Genomic DNA, 8,622 nt, shown 5'->3' with positions numbered 1-8,622 from the left:
GACAATGATGCCTGGTTGTAGGCAAAGAGATGGAACTCAGGTGGCCAAATCTCTGGCTTTAATTAAGTTTTCAGCATTAGACATACAGTCAATAGTCTAGAAAGTGCAAAAGCAAGAGAAAGAAACCATGATGATTGGCTGTAAGAAGGAACTGCAACAGGTCAGATTTTTGGCTTTAGCTTTGGACATTGAAACAAAAGTCTAGGAGATACAGGAGGAAGAAGCCTTGTGGACAGACTTTGTCTATGAGGAGGAGGGTAGAGACGTTGAATCAAAGAAGCTGGGAACAGAACAAAGCGAGGACATTGCTTCGAAGTCAGAAGGAATCGAAGAAAGAGCATCAGTAAGTTCTCAGATACAAGACCCCTCGAAGGAGGTAAATTTAGGGGAAGGTTCTATACAACAGCCCATCTATACAAGTGCTTGGTTAAATACTCTTGACAGGGACTAGTTGTGATATCACTGTTTCGTAATATGTTAATTGGTCCTTAATATGAGCATGGCTATGTGTTTAACATGATTTTGTGTGCCTTTATGTGAAAATATATGGTTTTGAATTTCTATCTGTTCACCGTAGGAATATCTGTTGATTATCTGCTTTGGGAACTAAATTAAAGGCCATATCGGCCACCGAAACCAAATTTGATTACACCATTGTGATTAGCATAATTTTTAGAGCCTACGGTGAAATTTATTTAGAAATTGATTCGGATCAGAGTAAATAGATTAAATTGATGAATTAGTGCCCAATTACTTTATTATTATTATATTGGAATTAGTGGAATTGGTTGTAATAGAGCACTACACCCTCAATTCTCTCTTTAGCTTCATTTGGCTGATTTTGAACTCAAAGAAGAGAGACGACCAGCTTTAGAGGGAGAGAGGGAGAGAATTGTGTAATATTGGCTCAAGGTTTGGGGAATTTGAAGATTAAACTCAAGGATTTGCTATAGTTTGGAAGATTAAGCTCCTAGGTAAGGGAATTCATGAGTTTAATGTTGTAAATTGTGAATTCAAGTTTGATTAATGGTCAAGGACATGAGTTAGATTGGTTATGATGAAATTGGGTTAGTTTTGTTGAATTTGAAGTCTTAGAACACATGCATGTAAGAAATTGCCATAAATTTCCATGTTTGAGCATAAAGTATGTAATCCATGTTGAGTTTTGATTAATGACCATGTATTTGATTATCTCTTCACCAATTAAGTTGAGGATATTGTGTATATTTCACATGCAAGTGCAAATCATGGGAGTTTAAGTCTTACATGTTTGAATCAAGTGTGTTGGTGATGAGTTTGAGTTAATCTGAGACATGCATGTGATTAAATTGTGAAATTGAGCTTCATTGTGTTGTAATTTGGTGTTTACACCATGTTAGAATATGTATATGTGAAGTTTGAGCCAAAATCGTGCATTTGGAACCTTTGAACATCAAATTGAAGCTCAAGAACATGTTCTGGATTTTCCAGAATTTTGATGTCCGCTCGAGCGGGGAAACCGCCGCTCGAGCGTGAAATTCGTGTTCCCAGTATTTTCTACAGACATGGTGTCTGCTCGAGCGGGGAAGTTCATGCTCGAGCAGGGAGCCATATAGAGAGGCCTTCCGCTCGAGCGCCAGAGTTGGCAATCGAGCGTAAATTTGACCTATCCAGTACTTTTGCAGGCCTCGTGGGTCCGCTCGAGCGGGGACCCTGTTTTCTGAAATTTTGAAAAGACATTCTGTGTTTTATTTTATGCTCTCTTTCACTTCCTAGTACTCTTAGGCATGCATTGAGCATTGTAATTGAGTTAAAGAGATAAGAATGAAGCCTAAAGAGGAAAATGTGAATTTAGAACGGATCGAATTGTTTGTGACCCTTTTGTGTTCATGGAATGTGTAGGGTCGAGCTCTAGGGCAAACCAACCAACCGATAACTGCGAGTAATATCTTAACAGAGATATCTGAAATATGTTGTTGTCCATTTGCTTACTTCTATGTAAGTTTTATAAGTTCATTGATTCGATTGGTGGACAATGTTTGCTATACCAAATGAGTGGTCCGGAGGCCAGTCTGATCTGAATAATAGAATGAATGGGCCAGAGGCCGTTTTGGCATGAATGGATGGACCAGAGGTCGTTTTGGCATGAATAGATGGGCCAGAGGCCGTTTTGACATGAATGGATACGCTAGAGGCCGTTTTGACATAAATGAATGGGCCAAAGGCCGTTTTGTCATCTGAATGGGCCAAAGGCCGTTTTGACACAAATGAAAGTTTGAATGGGCCGAAGGCCAGTTTGTTTGGAACCGCAGTCACTTGACCTAAATTGTGTATATATGTTAAATAGAAATATGAATTGGGCCTAAGGCCGTTTGAAGCATGTTATTCTACATGTCATTTGTATAGCTTCTTTAATTGGTATTATTCACTGGGCTTTCGCTCACACTCATTCATGTGTTTGTAGGTGAGCCAAGAGAAGTCCAAACCCAGCCCCAGTGAAGTCTATGTGGAACAACAAAGGTTTTGGGAGAGTCAGCCCTTGTGTCTCACACATGAGACCCGCCTTCGCCCTTTTGTTATGTATTTATATTCTGTCATGTTGGCGAAGACTTTGCATCTGTTGTATATAATCGTGATGGGTTGACTTAGACTTATATGATCCTGTATGTACAGAACCTTATGTAGTACATATTTTGTTGTGAGTTATTAATGTGCATATGTATGGTTTGTTGTGATGTGCCATTTAAGCACATCTCTAAGGACAAAGTTTTTAATTGCTTCCGTTTGGCCCCCATTAGCTCTGTTAAAATACGTGTGGCTTGGTTCAAGGCCATTGGTAATATCTTGATTGCTGGCCGGTTATGTCCTTAACCTACGGGGGCGGGTTCGGGTCATGACCGAGTGGTATCAGAGCACGAGTTAATAATTCACACACTTGTCCGAAAGAGCAATAAGTGTCTAGAAAAGATCTAGGATGCATTCATATGATAAGAGTGAAATTGAAAGCATCGAGAATATGCCTAACTGTTTTGATATGAGCGATTATGTGCTATAAGTTTGTGAATTGCTTGCATTGCAATTGTTTGAATATGTGTGATTTCTAGTATATGCATAGTTGTGTATCTTTTGTATAACGTATAATGTAAGTTTAATCAGATGGTGAGAACAAGAGGTGATGAGATAGAGGAGTCCTGTACTGCCAGAATAGATAGAATGGAAAGACTGATACAGGAAATGGAAGAAACGTTGAGGCAACAACAGGAGTGGCAACAACCACACCCTTCACCTCCACCTCTAGCACCTCCTGTGCCAAATAATCAGAATGACGATTAGATAATAGCACTCACCAAAAAAGTCAAGAAAATCAAACCACCACAGTTCCACGGGGGACTAAATCCGTTGAAAGCCGAAGCATGGGTCCTCGGCATTGAGAAACTGTTTGAAGTGTTCCTATGTTCAGAGATATAGAAAATACTTCTAGCCACTTTTATGCTAGAAGACGAGGCAAGAAGATGGTGGATGTTAATGCGAGAAAATCATAAGGATGTTGACTGGGTGAAATTTCTGGAGATTTTCTATGACAAGTACTTCCCATAATGTGTTCAGGATAGAAAAGTAGTAGAGTTCATGGAACTTAGGCAAGACAGCTTGACTGTAGCTGAGTATGAGGCTAAATTCACTGAATTGCCCAGGTTTCCACCACACGTGATTGACACTGACTATAAGAAGGCGAGACATTTTGAAGGTGGGCTCCGGAGTGACATTTTAGAAAGAGTGAATGTCTTGAAGCTGGAGACCTACATTGGGGTGCTAGACAGGGCCATCATATCAGAGGCTAACATAGCTAGACAGACTAAGTCAACAACTGACTGGAAAAGTAACAAAAGGCAAGGCTTCTTCTCAAAGAAGGAATTTTTGAAAAAGCAAAATACGGGCTCCTCAAATACTTCAAATTCTTCCCGAGACACAGCTCCCATGTGCAATATTTGTAGCAGAAAGCACCGTGGAGTTTGTTACCGTGTGTTAGGAGCCTGTTTCAAATATGGGAAACAAGGGCATATGGCCCGAGATTGTAATAAGAACAGTGGAAAACTAGCTGCTAGCTCAACTGCATCAATCCCGAAGTCGGGAAATACTATGAGACTTTCCATCACCGGGGATACCGTGAGACAAGGTAGAGTTTTTGCGCTTGTTTCGGGCGATACACGGAATACCAACGCAGTTGTCTCAGGTACTATTTCTATATGTAATCAGGATGCTTTTGTGTTCATTGACTTCGGATCCACACACTCTTTTGTGATATGTGCATTTGCATCTAGACTGAATAGACCTTTAGAATTACTGCCATATCTGCTATGTGTGTCTGCTCTATCTGGGGAATCTGTATTGTGTGAATCTATATACCGGTTTTGTGATATGCGTGTTGAGGATACTATCCTATATGTGGATTTGTTGCCCTTGAATTTTAGACATTTCGATATAATTTTGGGCATGGATTGGTTGACCAAATATTGTGCCACCATTGATTGTGTGACAAAATGGGTTGTGTTTAAACCACCAGAACAGAAGGAAATTGTGTTTGTGGGTAATGGGGTAGTGCCTCCACCTTATTTGATATCTGTAATGAAAGCATGTAAACTGATCAGGAAAGGGTGCCAGGGTTATTTGTGCTATGTGTTGTCTGAACAATCTGCGGATGTTGAATTGAATGATATCCCTATAGTTAGAGAATTTCCAAATGTGTTTCCAAATGAATTACTAAGGGAATTGGTAGATAGAGAAATAGAGCTTACTATTGAAATTGTGCCAGGCACAGAGCCCATTTCTAAAACTCCCTATAGAATGGCTACTGCCGAAATGAAAGAATTGAAAGAACAGTTGCAAGACCTGCTTGACAAGGGGTTTATTCAACCTAGCACTTCACCTTGGGGTGCACCAGTATTATTTGTGAAAAAGAAGGATAGAACCCTATGCCTGTGTATCAATTATCGGGAATTGAACAAGGTAACAATAAAGAACAAATATCCCTTACCCCGTATTGATGGCTTATTTGACCAGTTGCAGGGATCACAGGTGTTTTCTAAGATTGATTTGAGGTCTGGGTATCATCAGTTGAAAGTTAAGGCAGAAGATGTTGAGAAAACCGCATTCAGAACAAGGTATGGACATTTTGAGTTTCTTGTTTTGCCATTTGGAGTGACTAATGCTCCGGCAGCATTTATGGACTTAATGAACCGAATTTTTAAAACCTACCTTGACAAAATCATTGTGGTTTTTATCGATGACATTTTGATATATTCTAAAGATAGACTTGAACATGAACATCATTTGAGAACTGTCCTACAAATACTTCGGGAAAGGAAATTATTTGCTAAACTAAAGAAATGTGAGTTTTGGTTGGATGAAGTTGTTTTCTTAGGGCATGTAATCAACAAGGAAGGAATTTCAGTGGACTCGCAGAAAATAGAGGCGATTGTGAGTTGGCCTACACCGACCAATGTGACAGAAGTCCGTAGTTTCATTGGCTTAGCTGGGTACTACAGGAGGTTTGTAAAGGACTTTTCGAAATTAGCTGTGCCTCTTACCCAATTGATACGTAAAGGGCAACCGTTTGAATGGAACAACGAAAGAGAATTTGCCTTTCATGAATTGAAAACAAGATTGACCACTGCACCAATTTCGACACTACCTTCAGGTACGGAGAATTTTGTAATTTTCAGTGATACGTCTTATAAAGGTTTGGGTTGTGTGTTAATGCAGAATGGAAAGGTTATTGCTTACGCCTCCCGACAGTTGAGGCCATACGAGAAGAATTATCCAACACATGACCTAGAATTACCCGCAGTTGTTTTTGCTTTGAAAATCTGGTGGCATTATCTGTATGGAGCAAAGTGTGAAGTCTACACAGATCACAAAGGTCTGAAATACTTCTTCACGCAAAAGGAGTTGAATATGCGACAGAGGAGATGGCTGGAACTGATAAAGGATTATGATTTAGAGATTCAGTGTCACCCCGGGAAAGCTAACACAGTTGCTGATGCCTTGAGCAGAAAATCAACAGGGAGTATGGCTTGTTTGCTTACTGAACAGAAAGAGATCATGCTAGATTTTGAGAAGTCTGAAATTGAAGTGGTAATGTGTGAACATGGCGGATTGATAGCCGCTATTACAGCTGAGTCGGCAATCATTGAGGAAATTAAACAGAAACAAAAAGAGGATGAATTCCTCAAGAAAGTGATTGATGAATTTGAGACAAGTCTGAAAGTAGAGTTTGGCATTGAGAATGAAGTGTTGAGATTTCGGAACAGAATGTGTGTCCCAGATATTCCGAAACTAAAGAAGAGGGTTTTAGATGAAGCCCACAAATCAGCGTTTGCTATGCATTCGAGTAATAATAAAATGTATCGGGATTTGAAACAGACCTATTGGTGGCCTAGGATGAAGAAAGAGATTACAGAATATGTGTCCAAATGTCTTCAGTGTCAGCAAGTTAAAGCTGAACATTAGAAACCAGGCGGTCTACTGCAACCTCTTCCTATTCCTGAATGGAAGTGGGAGCATGTGACTATAGATTTCGTTGTTAGCTTACCTCGGAATTCTCGAGGTATGGATTCTATTTGGGTTGTAGTTGATAGGCTGACTAAATCTGCACATTTTTTACCAGTTAGAACCACGTTTAATGCTTATAGACTGGCTACTATTTATGTTGATGAGATCGTCCGTTTACACGGAGTTCCGGTATCTATTGTGTCGGATAGAGATTCGAAATTTGTATCTAGATTGTGGAAGAGTTTGCAAGAAGCTATGGGGATGGAACTAAGGTTTAGTACTGCATTCCATCCACAGACAGATGGGCAATCAGAACGAACAATACAGACTTTGGAAAATATGCTTCGGATGTGTGCTTTGAATTTTTAGGGGAGTTGGGAAGACTATTTGCTACTTGCGGAATTTGTTTATAATAACAACTTCCACTCCAGCATCGGTATGGCACCATACGAGGCTTTGTATGGTAGAAGGTGTAGATCACCTATTTGTTGGACAGAAGTCGGGGATAGAACTTTACTTGGGCCTGAAATTGTGCAAGACACTTTTGAGAAAATCAAGATTATTCAGCAAAGGCTCAAAACAGGACAAAAGAATTATGCAGATGTTCGGAGAAGGCCTCTTGAGTATGAGGTTGGTGACCATGTGTTCATCCGTGTATCTCCGATGAAGGGCCAAGTTAGGTTTGGAAAGAAGGGCAAGTTGTCGCCCCGTTACATTGGGTCGTTTCATATTCTAGAAAGGCTTGGCCCAGTTGCCTACAGAGTTGCTTTGCCATCGGGATTTGAACAAATCCATAACGTGTTTCATGTGTCGATGTTGAGAGGTTACCTCCGAGACCGGTTCCATGTGATTGATTATCACCGGGTAGCTATTGATGAAAATATGGAGTACGCCGAATGGCCGGAACGAATCATTAACCGGCAAGTGAAACAATTGAGAAGCAAGTCCATCCCAATGGTGAAAGTAGAATGGAAAGAACACTATGGGACGGATGCCACGTGGGAAAAAGATGATGAAATGTGCCTGCAATATCCACATTTGTTTCCCGACGAAGGTAAAATAAGTTTGAGGGACTAAACTTCCTAAAGGGGGGAAAACTGTGATATCCCTGTTCCGCAATATGTTAATTGGTCCTTAATATGAGTATGGTTATGTATTTAACATGATTTTGTGTGCCATTATGTGAAAATATGTGGTTTTAAATTTCTATCTGTTCACCGTAGGAATATCTGTTGATTTTCTGCTTTGGGAACTAAATTGAAGGCCCTATCGGCCACTGAAACCAAATTTGATTACGCCATTGTGATTAGCGTAATTTTTAGAGCCTACGGTGAAATTTATTTGGAAATTGATTCGGATTAGATTAAATTGATTAAATTGATGAATTAGTGCCTAATTACTTTATTATTATTATTATTATTATTATTTTGCAATTAGTGGAATTGGTTGTAATAGAGCACTACACCCTCAATTCTCTCTTTAGCTTCATTTGGCTGATTTTGAACTCAAAGAAGAGAGAGGGCCGGCTTTAGAGGGAGAGAGGAGAGAATTATGTAATCTTGGCTCAAGGTTTGGGGAATTTGAAGATTAAACTCAAGGATTTGCTATAGTTTGGAAGATTGAGCTCCTAGGTAAGGGAATTCATGAGTTTAATGTTGTAAATTGTGAATTCAAGTTTGATTAATGGTCAGGGACATGATTTAGATTAATTATGATGAAATTGGGTTAGTTTTGTTGAATTTGAAGTCTTAGAACACATGCATGTAAGAAATTGCCATAAATTTCCATGTTTGAGCATAAAGTATGTAATCCATGTTGAGTTTTGATTAATGACCATGTATTTGATCATCTCTTCACCAATTAAGTTGAGGATATTGTGTATATTTCACATGCAAGTGCAAATCATGGGAGTTTAAGTCTTGCATGTTTGAATCTAGTGTGTTGGTGTAGACACCCCATTTTTTATCGTCCTCAAGACTTGGACGTCACCGGTGGGGACACTCGGTGATCATCCATGTTCGTGTTCGTTTTGAGTTCCCGGAGGCCTTGGTTGCGCGCCTTGCCTCAGGATCTCTCAACTTGTTCGTCTTGCAT

The sequence above is a fragment of the Camellia sinensis genome, chromosome 6, assembly GCF_055761805.1.
Source record: "Camellia sinensis isolate YWXY chromosome 6, ASM5576180v1, whole genome shotgun sequence".
In the NCBI taxonomy this organism is placed as follows: Eukaryota; Viridiplantae; Streptophyta; class Magnoliopsida; order Ericales; family Theaceae; genus Camellia; species Camellia sinensis.
Note: the sequence above shows the minus strand (reverse complement) of the source record.